General features: G+C 36.8%; 1 long non-coding RNA gene across 2 annotated transcripts in view; it reads left to right on the forward strand.

Moving 5' to 3' along the window:
• The window catches only part of LOC138145019 (uncharacterized), a 148,885-nt gene that overhangs the window by 104,858 nt on the left and 19,007 nt on the right, over positions 1–25,020 (forward strand). Inside the window, exon 2 of one of the 2 annotated variants that reach the window (XR_011164077.1) lies at positions 10,189–10,245. The exons of the other annotated variant lie outside the window; for it this stretch is intronic. This is a non-coding gene — a long non-coding RNA (uncharacterized lncRNA). The remainder of the gene's footprint in view (positions 1–10,188; positions 10,246–25,020) is intronic. 2 annotated transcript variants of the gene reach the window in all.

Consider the following 25,020-nt stretch of genomic DNA (forward strand, 5'->3'; position numbering starts at 1 on the left):
TATTATTACTACACCATAATGAGATATCAATCCCACTAAAGTTCAGAAGTATTCTAATTGCTTCCCTATTACTAATTCTCCAGAAAATAATTTTTATTATTAATAATAATAATGTGTTCTCTCTAATTTCAGAAGAGAGAAAGCCTTCCCCATGAAGTATTTTATTCCAATTTGTATAGTGTTCCTTTTGAGCATGAATCATTCAGGACAGTCTGTGTCTTCCATATATTTCTAAGTTTCTCTGAAAGTTGTTTGGCATTCCATCAGAAGGAGTAGGCATTCCACAGTGTTGCATCTTCAAGAACTATACCTACTCTGCAAATACCTCACATTTGTCTCCCTTACAATAGAGGGAAACTGAGTAGGTAGACAAGATGGTTGAGATAGATGGAAAACAGAAGCATGCATTTTTTTTTTTTTGGTAAAAATTGAATAGCATAATATTGATCCCTGCCATCTAACTTTAAAACTGTTTTACCAGTAGGTAAAAAGCACAGGTTATTTTGGTATTGTTCAATATGAAAATCATCTTCCTATAGTACAGACTGCAAAGTCTGAGGTGATTTACCAAGAAATTATGCATGTTAGTGGGATTTTACAGTTTAATAAATTACATAATCATAGAGGCAGCCTGATTTAAGTATTGAATTTGGAGCTGAGAAGACTTGGGTCAAGGCTTACAGTCACTTAAAAACTGGATAAATTGGAATTCTTTGTGCCTCAGGCACCTTCCTTGTATTTGCTTAAAGACCTGTGGGTGACACTGACACACAGACCTCCCCAAAATCATGACATCAAAGACCCATCCTTCATGTACTGGCATAATAAATAAGATTGCAAAAATACTTTCAAATCTTTAGACAAACTAAGATAGAAACCAGTTATCTTCAATATCACATTCTAAAATGATAAAGCCAATAGGAAAGAATTTAAAACATATTAAGTGGTTTGGCTGATGAAAGCAACTTATATGTATCTAGTTTTCTTTTCTTTTCTTAATGTAATGACATTGTGAATAAAACTTAGAAAAAATGCCTGGAAATACTTATAATAAAATCTTCTGACTATATAAATTGTTTAAAATTATTTAAATAATAGAATAAAAATAACAATGGTACAGACCTATATTATAACAAGGTCCTTGTCAATAGTAAAACTGTTTTGGGATACTCTTATAGCATATGTAAAAGCAAAACTGGGGCAGGGCCTGTCCATGATCCACACCTACAACTAACATTGTCACTAATCTAGACATTTAAAGTATAAAAAGAAATACAGTGTCTGTGGGGCAGTATTAATCTTTACTCAATCATTAAACAATGAGAAATATTGGGCTGTTTTTGTTAAGGATTAGGAAAATGCTTTTGGAAACAGATAAACATTTGTCCCTGCTGGAAGCTCCTTCAGCAGTAATGCATCATTATGCCTGACCAGCCCTAGAAACCTTGGAAAGACAAAATATGTACATGCTGGTTGTTAAGCATATGTGATATGTTTTGCCTTGTCACCTGGCAACAGAAAGGCTTTTCTAAACAAATTTTGTACTTTGCCAAAATTCAAACTTTTTGAAACTCCTAAACTGCTTACTTTTCTTTCTTTCTTTTTACATTAATGAAATATAACTCAAAGTATAACTTTATCAAGAGGACAAATCTTAATTCAAGTACTGATTGAGAGGTCCTTCCAGAGGATGAATTTAAGTTCAAAGAATCCTTCAACCTTATGTTCACTCTAATGCCTGATAGATTTTTACCCATCTTTTGAAATAGTTCATTGGATCATAGATTTTGAGGTGGAAGAGACCGTGGTCATCCAAACCTCAAATTTTACAGATGAAGAGCTATGGTCCTGAGGTTAAGTGATTTGTTTAAGGTTGTCAAGATAGTAAACAGAAGAACAAGGATTCAAACCCAGGATCTCAGACAAGGTTTCCATCATTCCCTCCCCCCCACCCAACCTTAAGCAGAGGATATTCTAACTGGACTAGGTGTAGCCTGGCCTAGGAGGAAGAACATGAAACGACGTCAGAAGACCAACATTCTTTTTCTTTTACTTTTTGGAGTGGGGGAAGGCAGGGCAATTGGGGTTAAGTGACTTGCCCAAGGTTACAGGACTAGTAAGTGTTAAGTGTCTGAGGTCGGATGTGAACTCAGGTCCTCCTGACTCCAGGGCCTGTGCTCTATTCACTGTATTACCTAGTCACCCTTGAAGAGCAGCATTCTAATCCAGATTCTGCTACTATTTATTTGTGTGTCCTCGAGGAAGTTAATTAACTTCTCTAGAACTAAATTTACATAATGAAATGGTGGAGTTAGATGATTTCGAGTCTTTCAGCTCTATGATTTTCTGTTTCCTAAGACTATAAATGACACACAAAATATTTCAGAATGTAATCTTATTATTAATTGAGAAGTTTAAAAAAAATATTCTTCTGGTATGACACTCAAGTGAGGATCTCAGAGGCCGTAAGCAATGTGGATGAAACTCCATATGAGCTATACATGAAGTCCTTACCCTTTAGAGGTATGAAACCAGAGATGTGGTTTCCTCAAGGTCACAAGGGATTATCAGCCTTCCATATTACTCCCTCCTATGCCCATATTTTAATTCCTCCTTTCTCCCATGTGCTCAGCCATACTTACTCTTTAAAATAAATTACTTTTACAAAAACTCACTGAAGTGTCATGAACACTTAGAGAAAGTATTTCCAGTGCCATTATTACCGATTACCAACGGAGAGATGGTGTCTTTTTGAATCACTCTTCTCACCCGACCCATTTTCTCAAAGTGGCAGCTCTAACCTTCACCACTCCTATAGGATTCGATAGTTTACCTGGATTTTCAGAAATGATAGACTATGTGATGCAGAACAAATAGGACAGGAAGGGAAGACAACTGATTATAAATGACAAAGCTTCAATAATGACACCAATATCTTGGGAATCAGCAATGATGAGCTGTCTCTTTCCTCCCTATACTCTTCTCCCCTATATTATCCTTGATAGCACTTCCAAAGTACAGCTAAAATAAAAATGGATGGTCCAATATGATTCATGCATAGTTTTTGATCCTCTATTACTATGTCATCAAAAGAGGCTAAAAATGAATACTTATTACTACGTGTATTTGACCAACAACAAACAGACACTAGGATGTTACATAATGGAGGTTAAGCATTCAGATTTTTATTACTCTAATGATTTTTCAAAATTGGTCTTTCTACTTGTGCCACCAAGGAGGAAAAGAAGACTTGAATGCTAAAACAATAGTCGCTTCTTTGGTGAGCGATGCACCACTTAGTAATAATGCAGTACATTTTGAAGAGATCTGTAGTTTTTCAAAGACAAACATCAAATAGAAAGAAAAAGGTTATGTCACCTTCACCCTCACAGTACTGTCATTTATATGCTATCAGCTCATTAAATTCACATTAAGATACTCCATGGGACTTTAGTTGCTATTAGTGCACCTAAAATGGCATAACAAAATCTCAGTTCACTTTAAGAGAGATGGCATTGCGACATTTTGTATTTCATCACTGAATTATTATAGTCTCAGATGCATTCTGCTGTGATGGTAATGGAAGGAGGAATGCTGGAGAGGAAAGCTGTCCATTTGTTTATCCCTTGGGAAAGGAAAAGCAAAGTTTGATAAAAAAAAAAAACCTAGAGTGAAAGTAAAGCATTAACAATTTAACCCCTGTAGCAGTTCTGAAGAAAATACAAGGAAGAGATTTATATACTTTCTACAGAATATTCAACACAAAGCAAATTTTCTTGTTTCAAAGATACTTCAAGGGACATGAGGTAAAGTGAATAAAGACCCACAGACACATTGATGCGTATTACAATTTCTTCCCCTCATAAGTGCCCCCCGTATCAATTTGAAACAAAATCAGTTTTTGCATGGATTCATACATATGCTTCTGACTTTCTTTTCTAATAGAGTTTTTCTAGCTTAATTCTTTTGTAAAATTGAGCAGTGTCTCATAGGTGAAGTACAAACTGTCAAATTTCAGAATCTCATTAAAATGCAATGGAACCCTATCATAATAGGGCTCATTAGTATTAGCAAAAGCTATGATGCCTCCAAAACGGACCTCTAGCTATCTGACCCAGGCTTCATATAACATTTCTCACAAGTTTTATATATCTTTGTATAGAATAAAGGTCAAATCTTGTCCCGTTCTCCTAACTATGCCAAAAATATGCAAAATTTTAGAGATGGCTCCTCTGGTGTCAGCCTATTAGAACTCAGATTCAAGCACTAGCTAAATGACTTATGACCTGTGTGGTTTTAGTCAAGTTGCCTAAATAGATTTTCTGAGTCTGTTTTCTCATCTGAAAATGAGAGGGTTGGACTGGATTATCTCTTAACAGTTCTTCAGAATCTATTGTAGTCCAATATAAAAAGCAGGGGAGACAGAGGGTGTGTTAGAAAGAACAATGCATTTGGAATCAGGGGGACTGAGGTTCCAACCCTTACCCTGCTAATTACAAGGTGTGTCACATCGGTTCCACTTTCTCTCTGGGCTTTGCCCCTACCTCTCCAGACTTTTTCTAAGTCACAACAGCCTCATCTCCTAGGTAGATCAGTGTACTTCTGAATTTATAATCCTAGAAGTACCTTCCAGTCTCCTTAGCCCCTTCCACTGAGCAGCTGGTTCCTCCTCAAACCTTCATTTTAAGGAAAATGTCCATGTCAACCATCTCTCCATTATTCTGTTGGTTCCACTCCTAAATCTTTAGATATTCTCTCCCACATTTCCCTGACCTTCCCACTTCTTTTCAGCCTCATTTTATGTTTTCTCTTCCCCTACTTGAGTATAAATTCCTGGAGGGCAGGGACTGTTTTTCTTTCTGCTTGAATTTTTAGACCCTAGGATTACCACAGTCAATGACACATAAAAAGTGCTTAGTAAATAGTTCTTGACTTCACTTGTGAAAGTCACTTCAGTTCCCTGAGACTCAGTTTCCTCATCAAAAATGAGGGGGTTGGAATGATCTCTAAAGTTCTTTCCAACTCTACTTGATGACTAGTCATGTATAAGGGGTAGGCATAGGCTAGTGAAATAACCTCTCTTGAAACTATTTTCCTGATTTGTAAAATGGGATGATGAAATTGGTACTACATGCAGCATTATTGTAAAGGAAACATTTGGGGTATCATAAAGTACTATAGAAATGAGAGATATGTTGCTATTTTATTTGTTTATTTTTTTTGCTCTTTGGAGGGCAATTGGGGTTAAATGACTTGCCTAAGTTCACACAGCTAGTAAGTGTCCAAGTGTCTGAGGCCAAATTTGAACTCAGGTCCTCCTGACTTCAGGGATGGTGCTTTATTCACTGCACCACCTAGCTGCCTTATGTTGCTATCTTATAAAGATGGACTGGCTCACTATAACATGAAGCTGCAGATGTTTTAACAAGTATACAAAACAGGAATCTTCCCCCTTTCCCATTCTTGGAATTCAGAATTAGGAACTTGAGGATATTAAAGTTTTAGAATCCTTATTTCAAAATGGGGGAGGAAAGGATTCTTTTGAAATACAAATAATCATCGGGATTTTGTGCAACATAATAAAATAACCTAATAGAGTCTATATTAAATCATTATATCATAAATGATATTTTAGAATGTGTCATAATTCAACTAATAAATTTAAATTATAATCATATATTTATCTGACCTCACATGTTAATTCTTTTAAAAAAATTATTTTTACTCTCCTGACTATTAAAGGGAATAAAGTTAGGAAGAATATTTTCTCATGACCTCAGAGGCCTGTGATTTAGTCTAGGCTTTTCTGCTCTCAAGCTGTGTGATTTCCTCTCTGGGATTCATTTTTCTAATCTTTAAAATCAGGAGAATAAAACTAAATTATGATTGAAGTTCCTTACAACTCTGAACTTATAGTTTAATGAAAAGACAGCATGATGGAATACAAAGAGCTCTGAAATTAATATCAAGAAATTTTGGTTCTAATTCTGTCACTGACACTAATGTGGGACCCTGTATGTGTCATTTCACTTCTCAGGGTCTCAGTTTTGAAACCTATCAAATGGGAGACATGGCAAGGATAATTTCTAAAACTTTTTTTCTATGTCTGACATTCAAAAATTCCCATTCCTCCATTTCCTTTCTTTTTCCTATTCCATCATTTCCATTTTTATAACTGAAACAATGATAGTTTATCTACCTAATACAATGGGCAGCACCAAATGATTTAAGAAGAAATATTTAAATTGTGACTGGTTGATTGGACACAGTCACAGGGCTAGTCCTTTTTGAAATAAGGGTGAGGTAGACAGAGATACTCTTTAGAGTAAATAGGATATTCATTCTGAATTGTGTCTTTCCAGAGCAACAACCCTTTCCTTTTTCCCTCTTTCCAAGATGTTCCTGCTGTCTCCTTTATTACCTAAGTGAGAATTAATAAGTTAGATGACTTCTAGTCAAGACCAAATGTGGGAAATTGGGTCCTGAATCTCTAAGATGCTTTACAATTGCTTTTCCTATTTAGTTTCATAACTTCTTTTCATACTTAGTTTTCTTCTTAGATCCTTCATTCCCATTAAATGACTGATAGCTTAAAGTGTTACCCGTTCCAGGGATGTTTGCCTTTCAACCAGCATCAAAGGCCTAAAATAATGGAATAAACTTCTGATAATAGAATTGTAGGTGTCAGCAAGCAGGTGGGAGAGAATCTAGTGGAGTCCCGGGGCCTTCCCCCTGCCCAAAAAGATACAGCACATAGGCTTTCATCTTCTCTAATTGGCTAGCCCTGAGTGTAACATATTCACAAGATGATTACCTTTGATCCCCTACAGATTTTTTTCTCCTCTTTTATGCTCTACTACTGTGCTTTTCTTCCAACTCTGGAGGCAATACAGGATAATTAGAAGCACTGCAAGAAGATATGGAGAAGTTTGATATTAGAGTAAGCAAATAAGGAGGCATAGATACTTTCTGACTTTTGGAACAAAGTCAGGAAATGGTACCCCTTAAATTGGAGATGACATAATTAAGGTAAAAATCCATGTAATTTTACATCTGCATAAGTAGTTTATGGTGGTACCATAGAATCCTAGACCTAAGAAGTGTAAATCACTGAAAAAAAGATCATTACTCCAGCATCTAAGTATTTTAAATTTGCAATTAGGTTTGGGGTAGAACCAAGATGGTGGAATAGAAGCAAGAAACACAGATATCTGATATCAACGTCAGACCTCTTTTAAATAAATCTAGAAAAGGCAGCAGTCTTTGTCCTGATCAGGAAATCCAAGAAAAAATTGGTGAGTCATCCCTCTCCCCCACCTCCCCAAACCCAGCTTGGTACATGGAAACAGGCAGAGAAGTCTGTGGCTGTTTAGACATTAAGGACAGAATCTAGCCAAGAAAGTCCTCTTGTAGCATTCTAGCACATAGAGAAGCTGTGTATAAGGGTAAGAAGAATTCATGTGTGCATAGACAGAGGGCACAGGATGAGTTGAGTATGAAGGGATTATATCTAAAAAATAAAATTAAGAGGTGAGAGAAGAATTTATTGGGAGAAGAAGAAAGGAAGTGATAGATTAGGGTAAATTATCTCATAAAAAAGAGGCAAGAGAAAACTGTTACAATGGAGGGGAAGAGCAGGAAGGTGAAAGGAATTCTACTCTCATTGAATTTGGCTTAAGGAGGGAATAACATATACACTCAATTGGTTATCTTACCCTATAGGAAAATAGGGTGAAAGGGATAATATGGGGGATAATAGAAGGGAGGGTAGATTGGTGGAGAGGGTAGTTAGAAGCACTTTTTCAAAGGGACAGGGTCAAAGGAGAAAATAGAATAAGGGGGGGGGAAGATAAGATGGAGGGAATTATAGTCTTTCACAATAAAACTACTATGGAAATGTTTTGCATAACTACACATGTACAACGTATATTGAATTGCTTATCTTCCCAGTGGGGTTGGGTGAGGAGGGAAGAAGGTAAAAAGTCTAGAATTCAAAGTTAAAAAAAATGCTTAAAAATTGCTTTTTACATGCAACTGGGAAATAAGATATACAGACACTGGGGTAAAGAAATACATCTAGGGCTACTAGAAAGTTGTGAGGGGGAATGAGGGAGGATATAAGAGAGAACAGATTGTGGCAAGGGGTATTCAGTATGCTCACTATTTTGGAGTTGGGGGGGTAGGGGAAAGATGGGGAAAATTGTAAATAAATCTTATGGAAATGAATATTGAAAACTAAAAACAACTTTTAAAAAAGAATTTTTACAACCAATGTCTCTGATAAAGGCCTCATTTCTAAAATATACAGAGAACTAAGTCAAATTTATAAGAAAACAAGTCATTCCCCAATTGAGAAATGGTCAAAGGATATGAACAGGCAGTTTTCAGAGGAAGAAATTAAAGATATCTATAAGCATATGAAAAAATGCTCCAAACCATTATTCATTAGAGAAATGCAAATCAAAACAAGTCTGAGGTACCACATCTCACTGGTCAGATTGACTAAGATGGAAAAGCAGGAAAATGATAAGTGCTGGAGAAGATGTGGGAAAATTTGAACACTAATGCATTGTTGGTAGAGTTGTGAACTGATCCAACCATTCTGGAGAGCAATTTGGGACTATGCCCAAAGCACTTTAAAAATGGGCATACCCTTTGACCCAGCAATACTACTTTTAGGACTGTATCCCAAAAAGATCATACAAGTGGGAAAAGGACCTGTATGTGCAAAAATATTTATAGCAGCTCTTTTTATGGTGGCAAAGAATTGGAAATCAAGGGGATACTCATCAACTGGGGAATAGCTAAGCAAATTGTGGTATATGAATGTAATGGAACACTATTGTGCTGTAAGAAATGAGGAGCAGATGGACTTCCTAATAACCTGGAGAGACTTATATAAACTGATGCTGAGTGAGGGTAGCCGAACCAGGACTTATACACAATTACAGACACATCATATCTGTGATGACTGACTTTGATAGACTGAACTCCTCTCAGCAATGCAAGGTTTTAAGACAACTCCAAAAGACTCATGATGGAAAGGACTACCCACATTCAGAGAAAGAACTACAGAGTCTGAATGCAGATTGAAGCAAACTACTTGCTCTCTCTCTTTTTTTGTTTTGTTCTTTCTTGTTAGTCATTCCATTGGTTATAATTCTTCTTTACTGCTTGACTAATGCTTAATGTGAAGGTATTTATGGAACCTATATCAGATTGTATGCCGCCATGGGGGGGCAGGGGGAGAAAATTTGGAATTTAAGGGATTGTGTGTTGTAACCTAAAAGTAAATAAATAAATTTTAAAAATTATAAAAGAAATGTCACAGATCGGGGGTGGCTAGGTGGCACAGTGAGTAGAGCACCATCCCTGGAGTCAGGAGGACCTGGGTTCAGATCTGACCTCAGATATTTAACACAAAAACTAGTTGCGTGATGTGACCTTGGGCAAGTCACTTAACTCCAATTGCCCTCCAAAAAGCAAAAAAGAAGAAGAAATCTCACAGATCTCTTAAAAATGGAATGCAAAGTATAAAAGGAGAGAACCTACTACTAACCTCCTACAAATGAACCTTTTCCAAAATGAAAACTTCCAGGAACATTATAGCCAATATACAGAGCATCCAAGTAAAGACAAAAAATACTTTGAGAAGCTAGAAAGAAAGAACAAAAGTGGAGTAGCCACAATTATGTTTAAGTAGTTATTTGTAAAAAGGAGTAGATAGCTTGGAATAAAATAATCTTAGATGTAAATTATATAGGCTATATAACATATATATCTATGTGTGTGTGTATACAGGTAAGGACATGAAAATGATACTAGTTGACTAAAAAAAGTATAATATTGAGAGGTGATACATTTGTCCCTTCAGAACTCTATCATCTTCATCAGAGGTCATAAACAAAGTATAATTAGACAGAAGGTCTGGGAGAGTTTTTGTTATGTTTTAATGATCTTAAGATAAGAATAAGAGAGAAAGGAATAGTAACACAAATTATGGAAAGAAGATAAAAACCATTAGAAAAAAGCATATCCCATAATTGGAGTGCTTACGTAGATGTCCGTAGAAATAGAGAGGAAGGGGTGAAGGGGAATGGTTTCTACTTGAATTTCATTCTCATTTGAAATGATAAAAAGATAAAAAAGAAGACAAAACTGTTTACAGAATTAAATTTCTCCAAACAGGAAAAGAAGAGGAAAAAGGGAGAAAAAAAGAAGGAATAAGAGGGAAGTCAGCTTAAGGTAGGGAGCAGTCCTAAACAGAATAAATTCTGAGTATGATATCCAAAAATATTCATAGCAGATCTTTTTGCAAAGGGAAGAATTGGAAATCGAAGGGTGCTATACTTAAGGAATGGCTGAACTAGTTATGGTATACAAATGTGACAGAATTCTATAATGTTGTAAAACATGGTGAAAAATATGGTTTCACAGAAAAATGGGGAAGCTTGTATGGACTGATACAGAAGAAGATAAGCAAAACCAAGAGGATAGTTTATACAGTGACGACAATATTGTAGCATCAAACATCTTTGAAAGACTTAGGAACTCTAATCAATGCAATGATAAACCACAGTTCTAGAAGACTTGAATAAAATTCACATCTTAAGAGAGAATTGAGAAACTCAACGTGCTGACTGACACACATATTTTGAATGAGACCAATGCAAGAATTTATTTTGCTTGCCAATACCTATTTGTAACAGGATTTTGTTTTGTTTTGTTTTTCCTGCATTTTTCATTTCACAGGGAAGTAGGGAGAGGTGAGAGAGATAAGAAGATTTTTGATGGTTGAAAGACAAAATTTAATTAATTTAAAAATTATAATAAAAAATATTTATTTGGTAAGACCCTACCCCCAAAATGGTCAAATTGCTCTATGACTCAGAACTGTGAAGTAGGAAAATATTTGGATTCCTGGCTAAAGGCAAGAAAGTTTCCTGTCTTTATTGGATGTCATGTATGCCTGTCAGTTTAGCTCAGTCATTATCAATAAACTAAGGGTAGGGAAAATTGGAAAATTTTGTATCCAGTCATTTTGAAGGAAGCTGTCATGTGATAATGAGTTTGGAGACTCAGACTCAGACCTCTAGTCAGAGGTACACAAGATCACCTTCGCATTACGCAGTCTTTGACAGCCAACTTGCTAACTGCTATGTCTATGTGTTTTCCTCTAATTCCTACTGTCTTGGTTTCTTAATAACCATGTGAATTGGTTATTAAGAATAACCACAGAATCCCTGGATGGGAAGGCCACTAGGTTTACCTCACCATCTCCTGCTCCTTAATAATAGTATATTACCCCATTGGCTTTAAAAAATTATATTCTTTAAAGCACTGGAGGTAAACATGCAGTATAGAGAGGTAGATTTTAGCCACTGAAGAAAATGACAACAGCTGCAGAGACCCTTATAGTTCAGTTATAGTCCAAAAACTACCACTATATTCATATCAACTACTGCTCTCCTATATAAACTTCTTTGGCCAAGTTTTAGCCTTGATGTTAAGCTGAGTCGTTCCCTCCTTATCCAGGACACTAGGTCTCAGTCCTTTTAAACCTGTTTCTCTAGCCCTCAGATATAGTTGATGTAGAGGTCTAAGCTCTACATAAGTTTTCCTTAGTACCTTCTCAGAATTCAGTCATTCTATAGGATAACTCATCCTGATCCAACCAATCAATCAAATTTTTATTATGCTCGTTGGCACAAGGAATACAAAGAAAAATAAAAAGTCTTTTCCTTCCATCAGTATACATTCTCATAGGCAATATACAATTTTGGTACATAAAGAACATAGATAAAAAAGGTAAAAAGGTTGCAGACTATGGCCCAGGAAAATATCTACTATTTCCTCAAACTCCTAGTGAGAAGGAATTCTTTCTTTTCCAAACCTCAAAACTACCGGAAGGACCTTGAGTTTTGTCCTCTTGATACCTTAGCTTTCCTCTGAAGGATTACATGTTTTGACACTCTATAAATACCTTGACCTTCTGACTATGAAGCCTATCTGCCTCACTGAGACAGATTTGATAGTAGAGTTTTTTTTTCATCCAGTTTAACCATTAAGTTATCTCTTCCATCTATTCCATGAAAGTTATAGACCACATGACTTTTCGGATCCTAGGTCCCTACACCCTTTCCTGCATGGCTACTGTGATAGTAATGGCATTTAAAGTTCCCCCTGTATTGGCTTGGTTTTCAAATTGATTGTGTTAAAACCCAGAGCTTGTTAATCCCACCTGTGGGATGGACTTGTTGATGTGAAAAGAAAGTCCCGAACTGGGAGGAGCTGGTGACGTAGATTTGGAGAGACAAGTGAGAGGCAGAAGAACTTTTTTTTTTTCGGAAGCAGCACCTCGTGGAGAGAGACTAAGAGAATTGCTGGTGGCCGCTTTGTATTTTCCTGGACTTTTGAGACCTGCCCCCTGAGCTGCCAAGGACTGAGGAGACATTGCTGTTTTGCTGGTACTTTGTCTGTCTGTTTTGATGTTCTTTTGCCAGATTTGTCCACTGGTGAAAGACAGTCCTGTTGTTGAAGAAGTCCTGGAACCTGGCTTTTGGTCAAGAAGCCCTGAGACTGTCCTGCAGACAGAGAGTGAATACTGTCCACTGGTGAAGGACAGTGCTGTTGTTGCAGGGTCTGGAGACTGTCCTGCAGACAGAGTGAATACTGTCCACTGGTGAAGGACAGTGCTGTGTTACATTACAGCTACTTGCCCCAGAACATTACACTGTCTGATCATGCACTCCCAGGTAGGTCCAGATCTAGATTACTGCTACTAACAAAATTCAGATGGCAGAAACACTTTAACACTAGTAAAGACCAGCTGCCAATTAAGGATACAATCATGACTCAGTATTCTGAGTCATGATCCAGTTGAGTCCTTGGGAAGTGGTGGTGAAGGGGAGGGAGTTTCCATTGGGAACATTTTTTTCATCCAATTAGGAATAAAAACATGTCTGTGATATAATAGCATTAGCTAATTCTCACCCCCTCTGGTAGTTGGATAAAATCATTTCCAAACACAAAACCTGAGAGATGACTAAACATAATCTTATGTTAGTCTAATGAGAAGAAGACATCTGTTAAGGTTCAACAAGGAGGCTTCCTGAAATTTTCTGAGGAAGAACATCAATCTAAACTATAACTTGCAAAATATAAACTGCAGTGTAATGTCATAATGGCAAGAGTTAATAGTATAATGATGGAAGCTTTTGGCAACTGATAAGCAATACTGCAAAAAACAGATATGGTAAAGGATTATTGTCAGTATTTATCAAGAATTGTCTGAGGGAGAGGGTGTCCTGATGGGCTGAAATACATCTTCCCCTGCATTTGGCAGATTTCCCTGCAGTGGAGAAGAGGGCACCGGTCTATTGCCACTTGATGACAATATTCTTTAAGATCATTTTGCTTTCCTTGCTTAGACACTGCTTACCCAGCAGCTGTCTGATCTTAATTGGGTTTCCCAAGTAGACTTCTCTACTGGGAAACAAATGGACTAACTGGCTTCATAGAATTGTTCTGACTTCTCTACTGGGAAACAAATGGACTAACCGGCTTCATAGAATTATTCTGATAGACTTGGCAGTTATTTTTTTTCTCTGAGTAAATTAATAAATTGATTTATAAAACAGTCATCACAGTGCAGGGGAAAGATCGCTGGATCTAGGTTTGGAAAACACGATTTGAATCTCAGTCCTACCACTTCATATCTGTGAGACCTTAGGCAAATTTATTCATTCATCTGAATCTTGGATTTCCCATCTGTAAAATTAGCTAGTTGGATTAGATGAGACTAAAAGATCCATTTTCATGCTAAAATGGAACCTATGACCCTATGATACTCTTGTGATTTGGGGTAACATGAAATAGTACCCTAGACTCTTACTAACCCTGAGTAAACCTGATGAAATTACATTCCTGAATGTGCCAAGCTAAGAACCACATTTTCACAATTTGGCAAGTACAAAGAAACAAAAATAAAACAAAACAAGGTTAGTCAGACAAGCTTCTTTTCTCTTATAGTCCTATTTGATAGCATAAAATATCTGTTATGGAATCTACAAAGGATCTTTAAGTTGATAAACTGAGATCAGAGTACTCTATACAATATCAAGCATGAATGAATCTCTGTGAGATACAGTAAGTCATCTGACCACTCTTTGATTCAGGCAACTCTCCATGACCTCATACAGGTTCATGAATCATGTTCATCCTATGATAAGATCACAGCCTGTATCATTACATGAGAGAGAAAGGGTTTCAAACTAACAAAATCCAATTCAAGAAGAATTTGTTAAATACTTTGAATATGCCAAGCACTAGGCTTCATGCCATGGGTGCAATGACAACACCCAAAAGCACAAGTTCCTGCCCTCAAGGACCTTACATTCTATTGAGGAGAAACCACGCGCACACACACACACACACATACACACAAACACACACACACACCCCTACATACATATATACACACATATACATCTATATGTTGCGTACAAAACAAATATAAAATAATTAGGGTAGGATACTAATAGCTGAAGAAATCAGAAAAAAAGGGGGGGGAGTTTTAGAGGTTCAACTTGTGCTGAGCCTTTAAGTGAGTTTGGGATTCCAAGACCCAAAGGAAGAAAGAATATTCTAGGTAGCCATAAGGTAAGTTTTTACAAAGGAAGGAAAATTGAAATTAGAATGTAATTAAAAAACAAGTTGACCAGTTTGACTAGAATGTAGAATGAAGTCATCCTGTAAAGACAGTTGAGATAGATCATGAGAAGTTTTAAATGTCATACAGAGATCTATATTTTATCCTAAAAGCAATAGTGATCCATGAAAACTTTTTGAGTTGCACCTGGAGAATGGATTGGAAAGGTGAAAGATGGCATGCAAGGGAGGCTATGATAATAGCCCAGAGAAAAAATAAAGAATGTGTCACGTAGGGTGGGACTTCGTGAATATGGAGAAGAGCAGACACACAAGCTATATTGTAGAGACCTATTTGGAATGACTTAGCAACTGTTTATATATTGTGAGGGAGAGGAGAGTATGATGATTCCAGGGTTCCAAACTTGTGTGACTAGAAGAATTGTGGTGCCCTTGGCAGAAATAGAAAAGTTAAAGGAGCATGGAGGGTGAGCAGCAGGTGGTGAGGAAAGATGAGTTCTGGTTTGGACATAGTGAATCTGAAATGGTTATGCAACATCGAGGTGGAAATGTCCAGCAGGAAGTTGGTGATAGAGCCTGGAGTTACAGTAAGAGATGAGGATTGTAAATAGACACTTGGGAATTATCTGTGGGAATGATAGCTGTACCCACTAGAGATAATGAGTTCACAGAGAAATATAATTAGAGAAGTGAAGAGGGCCCACAATAAAGCCTTGGAGATTGAGGTGGAATAGTCAGACAGATAGCAAGAGAACCGCCACAGAAACTTTACAAAACCCAGGGAGTTAGGACTATCTAGAACATGGGTTTTTCAAAATTTCTTTGTTATGAACTTCTTTGGCAGTCCAGTAAAGCCTCTGAACTCTCTTTTAAGAATAATATTTCTAAATGTATAGACCTACAAAGGAAATCACTTATATTGATAATACATTTATCAAAATATATTTTTAAATGTTCATTACCGCCAAGTTAACATCTGTCCTAAAAGAAATGATTAGTAATAAAAATAATATAATATAATATAATATTAAAAATAATTTTTAAAAATTAGCAAATTATACAAACAGATTCAGGATTATTCAATAAAAAGATTATTAGTGACCCTGTAATGAGCAGTTTCAGTTGAATGGTGGCAACAATATCCAGATTGTAAGGGATTAAACAGCTGCTTTCCCCAGGACACAGACTATAAAAAGGAAGAGATACAACAATAGCTATTGTGATAGAAAACTTTACAGGGTCAATAGAAAGTTGATTTTGTTTTTGGTTTTTTGGGTTTTTTTTTTTTTTGCTTGGTTTTGCCTTTTTTTGCATAGGAGCAATAGGGTCTTGAAAATAGACTACAGAACCAGAGGGCAAAATAGAGGTTGAAAGAATCCACCATCAACTCCTGAAAAAGATCCTAAAAAGAAAACTCCTAGGAATATTATGGCCAGGTTCTGAAATTCCCAGATTAAGGAGAAATTATTACAATAGCCAGGAAGAAATAATTTTAATATTGTGGAAACACAATCAGGATAACACAGGATCTGGGAGCTTCTACACTGAGGGATAAAAGGGCTTGGAATATGATATTCTAGAGGTCAAAAGAGCTGAGATTAAAACCAAGAGTCACCTACCCAGCAAAACTGAGTATCATATTTCAGGGGGAAATATGGTCATTCAGTGGAATAGAGGACTTTCAAGCATTCTTGCTGAAAAAACCAGAATTGAATAAAAAATTTGACATTCAGATACAAGAAGCAAGAGAAGCATGAGAAGGGAAACAGGGAAAAGAAATCATAAGGAACTTATAAAAGTTGAACTATTAAAATTCCTACATGGAAAAACAATCATTGTAACTTATGCAAATTTTCTCAGTAGTTGAAGGGAATAGAAATATGTGTGTGTGTGTGTGTGTGTGTGTGAGTCTATATATGAGGGTATATGGGCATATGAATACTTATGTGAATATGTGTATATATGTTAACAGGTATACATAGATAGAGGGCACAAGACCAATTTAACAGGAAGGGATGATACTTAAAAGGTGAAATCAAGCAGTGAGAGGGGAATATAATGAGAGGAGATGGGGAGAGACAGAATGGGGTAAACTATCTCATACAGAAGAGGCAAGGGGAAATGGTTACAATGGAGGGGAAAAATAGGAAGGCAAAAGGGAATGTGTCAACGTTATTCCCATTGAATTTGGCTTGAGGAGGGAATGAAATACACTAAATAGGGTATCTCACTCTCCAGGATAGTGGGGGGGGGAAGGGTATGAGAGGGGGGATGATGGAAAGGAGGGCAGGCGGGGGTGAGGGAAATTGGAAGCACCCACCTTTGAAAAAGGATGGGATCAAAGTAGAGAATAGAACAAGTGAGAGGTGGGATAGGAGGGAGGGAAATAGTCAGTCTTTTACAATATATCTACTATGTTATTGTTTTGCATTAGCCACACATGTACAACCTATACTGAACTGCTTATCTTCCCAATAAGGGTGGGTGACAAGAGAGGAAGGGAATGAATCTGGAATTCAAAGTTTTAAAATCAAATATTCAAATATATATATATATATATATACTATTATTAATACTATTTTACATGTAATTGGGAAATAAGATATACAGGCACTGGGGCATAGAGATCCACCATGCCCTACTGGAAAAATCTAAGGGGTATGGAAGAATATATGGGAGAGAGCAGATTGGAGGAGGGGATATCCTGTGGGACTGCTATTTTGGGGCAGCGGGTAAGGGAAAAATGGGGAGAAAATTTGTAACTCAAAATCTGGCGGAAATGAATGATGTAAATAAGAATTTAATAAAGCATTTGAAAAATTAATTAAATAAATAAATAAAACAAAAAAAGGGAAAAAAAGAAAGTAGACTACAGGGAAATAGCCAATATTTGAAGAAAGATTAAAAAATTAAGGAAGGAGAGGAGATGATGGAAGGACAAGATTCTAGAGAAGAAAGAAGAGTAAATCCCTTACCTCTTACATAGCTCTTTATTTACTGACATATTTCTTACAAATTTATTTTTTCTTGTATTTTTAAACCCCATTTTTTTATTTAATGAGCTTAAAAAATGGCAATACTATGATAAATGGAGTGGTCACTTGTATGCTAATGAGTGATATTGTACATTGTGAACAGTAAGGGTTCATCATTTCCATAGCCTTCTGCGAGGAAGTTTAGAAATAAAAGTAGATGATGACAGACTTTCAGATCACTTCATTAATGATCAACTGCTTCCTCCCTCTGTACAAGTCTCTCTCTCTCTCTCTTTTTTTTTGTAAGGCCTTTTTATCAATTCCCTTCATCCACAGCATGCATTTTTGGTCTTTCTTCTCAGGAGGTATTAAATAACGTGTCAGGTACCCCAAGGAAGCATCTAAGTGGTACCGTGAATAGACTGCTAAGCTTGAAGTCAGGGACCTAAATTCAAATTCAGATTCAGACACTAACTTTGTGATCTTAGGTAAGTCATTTAACTTCTCTCTGCCTTAGTTTCCTAGACTATAAAATGGGGATAATAGTATGACCTGTCTCCCAGCATTGTTGTGAATATCTAATAAGATGATATTTGTAAAGTTCTTAGCACAGTGCTTGGCATCACAGATACCTAATAACTTCTTTCCTTCCTCCGTCTCCCTCAAGAGTACAAATGAAGCCATAGGAATAAGTAGAAATTAGTCATCAAGTATGCTCAAGTACTTCTAGGAAAATACTTTACTATGTAATTTCTTTTTTTTAAGTCAAATTTGGGTCTTCAGATTAAAATCACCTCAACGCACAAATACAAGGGAATAATATTTGAAGAAAAATCATAAATATAAGCAGAAATGTTCAGCATATGTTAGATCAATGAAGCACCCACTTAAAACTCTCTGGCTACCACTAAGCTCTCTCTGCTGGTCACCAGTCTGGAGGTGTTCACAAATAATTTAATGAACAAACAAATGGTGCCCTGATGCTCTGAGAGAACACTTTGGGGCCCCAAAATGACCACTTCTTTCCTAAGAGAAGCTTACCCATGGAGGGAGTTTGCTTCATTTTCTCTGCTCTCTAGAATCGATTGCTAACTCCCCAGTAAAGGGATGGGATTTTGTCATATGTTTCCAAATGCACTTGGAAAGTGTAAGGGTCAGCCTCAAAATAATAACATGACACAAGTCACACATAAATCACCACACTGGAAAATTCTTAGGCATTCATAAAGATAACTTTTCTTAGTTTGTTGTTTCAAAAATGTAAAATATTTCTAATACTAAAATGTAATCAACTGCTATCTTCATGAGGATTATTCAAGGTCTAAAGAGGATATGAATTATTTTCAGTTCTACACCATTTTCCCTAAGCCACCAAAGGATCAGAAATTTGAAGTTGAGAGGAACCTCAGAGGTTATGGAATCCAGCCCCTTTGTTTTTCAGATGAGGAAACTGAGGCAAAGAGAAGCAAAGCCAGCATCACAATGCTGTGTCTGAAGTAGAATATGGACTCAAGTATTCCTGAGTCTAAGACCAGTGTTCTTTTCACTCTACCACTTAGTTATCTCTAGATTAGGTATTATTAATGTGTGTGTGTGTGTGTGTGTGTGTGTGTGTGTGTGTGACAGTCCCCTTTGGCAGCCTAAGGATCCCTTCTCAGGGGTAAGTGTATTCATATAGATATACATATACATATATATCACAAAATAAAATACATCGGATTACAAAGGAAAGCAATTATATTGGAATAATTATCCAAAACTAAAAACAAATAAAAAACAAATTCGGGAAACCTAGATTAAGAACCCCTGATCTAGAGCACAGATTTACTCTTAGGAGAGACTCTATATACATAGTGGGGGCTCAGAAAGCACATGTTGAATAGAGGAAAGAAGCTATATCTCTTCTCAGTTGGTTAATGCTAAGGAAATATACATTTATTTTCATTTTGGCATAAATAAAATGTTTCACTTAATCTGCTTCCTAACAGATCTGAGACCAATGTAGCATAAACATGAGGGTAAAAGAATTAATCTCCCTTCCATATAGGAGAGCAAATGGATGGTTTTCTCTCCTGACTACAGAGGACATATTATTATGCCCTGAAGAAGCAAAACAGGAAAATCAATCTCCTTATTAGGAAGGTAAATATACCAGAAATTTTCCCCAATAGGGCTGTCCTGAGAAGGATTCAAGGACCACTAGGGCAAGTATAATTATGCAATGCCCTACTTCCCCCTCCCCCCTGCCCAATGTTGTTATATAGGTGAAATCTGGTTAAAATCAACATCATAGGCATGGCATGAAGGCCGAAGGAGAAGGCTACAAGTATGGACAGACAAAGGGAAATCTCTGTATTCCTCTCTCTTGAAATTATCCAAGAATGATTTTTCATTTAATTGTGGAATAAAAGTTTATTTGGACACTTTCTATGGTCAGGAATTTGGTCAAACAAAATATAATGAAAATGTCTAGTTTCCATTCATTTTTCCACTTAAGATTCCATCCAGATTCAGTTCTCAGGAGGAATCAATAAGCTCTGCCATACCATCTTTTCAACAAACCAAATCAGAGTGTATTTTGAATATGAATGAAACTGGAAAGGAATTCACTACTGATTTCTTATCAAAAAGTCCAACATCAATATACACATGGTTAGGATCTCTTCTTTCTCTAATAGTATAGTTACAATAAAGCTCATAATATCAAAACGTTATTAAATCTATCATTGCCTCCCCTAAAGTGAGAACATTTGCCATTGATGTTTTATCCCACAACTCATCACTGTCTTGATCACACAGGTGAAGTAAGTAGAAACGTTAAAAAAAAAGCCTCTAGCTACTTGCTCCTAATATTTACTAGCCTCACAGAACTTTGCTTCTCTGCTCTTTCAGTTTAGGGTATGAATGATTATCCAGTGGAAGCCATACCAAGTCCTGGTGGTGACAGCATGTCATCTGGGAATAATAAAATGTTAATATTTAAGGTTTCAATGAAGATTGGGTTTCTGCTCCTATTTAATTTAAAACCTTCCTAACTGCTTTGGGGCGTAGTCAGCTAGCTCTCAATCACTTAAAAAACTGAAGGAGAACAGGGATGTGGTTAATCCAAAGCAGTAGATAATCCAGACATAATTTATTTTGGCATTATTATTATAAATTCTGAGTGAAAAAAAGTTTATGCCCTTAGATATGAATATGAGTGTTTAGGATATTCTCAGAGCTAGTTTCAAATAAAATGATGAAGGCACATTGGGAAGACAATATGGAGAAAAACTAGCAAAGTCATTCTTTCTCCTGGTCAAGTCAATGAAACATCTTCACTCCATGAGAGGTGCCAGCTTAACATGAGCTGATCTCTTAGACTGTTGCTGAAAAAATACTAGCATTTGAGAGTTGAGGAAGTGAAGGGCTTTTCAGGCAAGTGAACATTTAGAGACCTTACATGTCAATACAGTAAGTAACAAAGATGTCATTAGAGGGAGAGAGAAACAAACCAAGTCTTTCAGCAAAATTCCACAGCACTTGCCAGTGGCCTTGAAACCAAGGTCTTCTTCAGGACTGTTGCTGTTGTTCAGTGGTTTCAGCCTTGCCCCACTCTTCTTGACCCCATTCTGGTCAAAGATACTGGAGTGGTTTGCCTTTTCCTTCTCCAGCTCATTCTATAAGGGAGGAAACTGAGGAAAGCAGGGTTAAGTGACTTGCCAAGGGCCACACAGTCAGTGTCTGAATAAGGAAATCAGTCTATTTTTTAGAAATTGGAAGTTTCATTTCAAAATGTGGAGTTATGTTTGGGAACAAATGCCAACAAGAGACACAAGATATTTTACCTCACAAATTAATTCAAGTGTAACTGTGATCAACATTTACAGCTGTGACAGGCACTAATTATGTGATTTGGGACAAATCACATAACCTCTCTGAAACAACTTTATTATCTGTCAAATGGGCATAATGATATACAATGTGCAATGGAAAGTTATTGTGAGCTAAGTATTGTAAACTTTATAGCAGTAGGTTTCTTAACAGAATAGAAGCCCGAGTCCATTGTCATTTTATTTCCTAAAGTAGGAAGCACACTGTTCAAGTACTTCAGGGCCTGAGGAGTAAAAGAGGTATGAAAAACCTAGGCAGAGGGAAGGAGAGGCAATAAAGGTAATGGTTCCTGGAGTCTAAATTCATTGTTCTTTTCTTAGAGTTCATTTCTCTTTTGAAGCTTCTGATAAATCCTTTGTGAGCAATGAAAGGTTGCAGAGTCTATACAGTAAGGTATCAGAATAATAATTAGCTTATCATTTATACAAGAAATATCAGTTAATCTCATTTCCTTTGGTCACAATTTTAATGTTAATGGTTTTAAGTTCTTTCCCACCCATTAATAAGCCTCACCTGGAGCCCATTAAAGGAAGCTTGCTTAGGGGAGGCTTGCTCATAGGAAGGTTTTCAGATCTTTTGCTAATTTCTAATTAGGCACTGAGTCAAGAGGGTTGTGATGTCTTCTAGCTCTGTGTTGGTATTTTGCTTTGGTACTCACTTATGAGAAGGATCTTGTGATTCCCTGATCGAGATTCTGAGTGGCTATATGTTCAGAGCTCCCCAGTTCCTCAGATGTAAAAGCTCTCTCTATCCAGGGATATATGTAAAGTGTATAGTTGATGCAGGCAGTCCTGTGCGTCGGTCATTATTTCTCTCCTTGTATTTTCTCTGAAGTTCAGGGTGCTGACTTTTCCCCTGAACTAGTGAATTAATTTAAAAAGATTATTGACCCCTTAAACAGCTATCTTTACTAGTAAAGTAGATCTAAGAACCTGTGCTAGGAGCCATCCTGGGTATGCCAGTGGGATTGCTGCTACAATAATCTATGCTCTTCCTCTTAAAAATTTTAGCTCTTTATTCATAATTCCTCTCCATTTAAACTAATGAATTCATTCAAATATAGACAATCATTGTCATTTAAATTGTGTTATTCTCTGAGTGATGTTATATAGCTAAAATACATTTCACACGACAGTTTTTGAAGAATCAAAGTTGTAGATGCCCCAAAGGGCCATAGAGAGATGTATAGTGGGTATAAGTGTGTGTGTGGGGGTCCTATTCCTATCTGCATATAAGCAGTAAATGGCTTAAAAGGTAGCATTCAGGAACTACATTCTTAGAAAAGGAGGGGGGGCAGCCATGTAATAAGTTTGAAGATAACAAATTGATGGAATGCTTCATTGCTATCCATGAAATGTTAGAAGACCTAGAGGAAGCTCTACAAGGAATTGGATTGCTACTTTAGGGAAGATTTTGACAAGAATGGGAGAGCTCGGGATAACAAGGAGTGAATGGATTGCAATCTTCACTGTTAGGAATAATACACACATTTATGAACTTGTAGATTTGAACCAAGACACAAATGATCCTTTGATTGATTTGTTTTGTTTTTCATTAAATATTTGTCTGATAGGTGGGTTTTGCTTTCATTTTTTGTTAGTTTGTTTTGGTCTATATGGTTTCCTTTAATGAACCCCCTAAATTGGAGATTAACATTCAATGTTTATAGTGAAAAGACACAGGGCATATTAAAATGTATTTCTTAAAATAATTAAATAAGTTGGCTTTATATATAATCATGTGTAATAAATTGAGAAGGTAATAATTTTTTACAGACTAGGAAGGACCTTTAGCTTAATGGTCTACTATTTTTGTGTGGTGCACACTCTTCCTCTAATTTCCCTTCAAAGCTCAGATGCAATATTCTGAATCAAGCCAAGTGTTATTTTTCTCTCTTTTTTCAAATATTCCCATTTTTTGAGGGGTCTTGCTCCCTTTCACTGCCTACTTGGCTTATATTTATCTTTCTACATACCAGAGCACCCTAGTAGGATGAATATAATCTCTGAAAAGACAGGAGCTACATTTGTCATTTTCTTTTTATTCATACTGTCAAATGTCTTCAAGGAGAGCAAACATGGAATCATGGTCAGCTACTGCACTGATGGTAGATTCTTCCACTTGAAAAGGCTACAAGCCAAGACAAAAGTGGAGGAAGTGTTGGTGTATGCTTTTTTTTTGTTTGTTTACAGATGATTGTACACTAAATTTATTCTCTGAACTTGAGATGCAACAAAGTATGGATCACTTCTTTGCTGCTTGTGGTAATTTTGGCCTATCAATAACCGCCAAGAAAACACAGGTGCTTCATCAGCCAGAACCACACTATCCATATGTGGAACCGTCAGTTACAGAAAATGGAGAAGTTTTGAATACCTTGGATAAGTTCACTAACCTTGGCAGTACACTGTCCCAGGATGTACACGCTGAGAATGAGGTTGATGCATGCATTGACAGAGCTAGCTCAGTGTTTAGGAAGCTTCGAAGGACAGTGTGGGAGGGCAGAAGTATTAGACTGCTTACCAAACTGAAGGTCTACAGAGTCATTATACTGACCTCATTGTTGTATGCCTGTGAAACCTGGAAAGTAAACCAGTGCTTTGCCAGGAAACTGAATTGCTTGCATTTGAATTCTCTTAGGAAGTTTCTGAAGATCACCTGGTAGGATGGTAGTTGTCATTTGTCCTTCATTCTCAAAGAGGGCCATGACATCAGGAAGATAATACCATGACTTGCAATTGAATTGGAATTGAGTGAAGGAGGGCTGTGCAAAGTCATCAGTCTCGCTTTCTCCCCCAGAGTCATCTGGGTACAGTGGTCAGACATAGATCAGGACATCTGTAGTTGGCCTAGGATGCGGCAGTAGATCTCAGCCTTTTTGAGCTAAGGTCTTTCCAAGTTCTTACTTTGATAAGATACCAGACACTGAAGTCCTTGTAATGCCAAGCAAAGGCAACTTCCCAAGGTTCAAAATGCCAGCATAGCTGCTTTCCATTTTATTCAGTGACAAATTAAGAACAAAGAAAATCAAAATATAGTATAATTCAAAATACAGCATTCACCAAGTGTAATTCAATCAAGTACTACTCCATCCCTGGACATTACATTCATTTAACCAATCACAAAGTCCCTCTTCTAAATATTACTCCACCCCTAGGCAATACATTCATTTAGTCAATCACAAAGCCCCTCTTCTCAAATGGAGATTAGTTTCCAATCATAAGTAAAGTACATTCATTTGGTCAATCACAGAGCACAAAAAAGTGAAAAGTTCCCCACCCTTGGATCACAACTGAATCTACCCCAGAGTTATAACAAGTTTAAGCACAGCATTTAATACCCAAAGAGAGGTCTTTTCTTCATTTTGACCCCAGGCAAGTTCTCAGAAATCTTTGTTCCTGGGGAGACAAAAGCTTAGCAAGGCCACAGGATACATTGCCAGTGTCTTCAATAATTCATTCTCTGTCTGCAGAACTGTCCTAGGACCCCTGAAAACATAAGC

The sequence above is a fragment of the Petaurus breviceps genome, unplaced genomic scaffold (assembly GCF_028583685.1).
Source record: "Petaurus breviceps papuanus isolate PSGF00001 unplaced genomic scaffold, PetGlider_PUasm1.0 90723, whole genome shotgun sequence".
In the NCBI taxonomy this organism is placed as follows: Eukaryota; Metazoa; Chordata; class Mammalia; order Diprotodontia; family Petauridae; genus Petaurus; species Petaurus breviceps.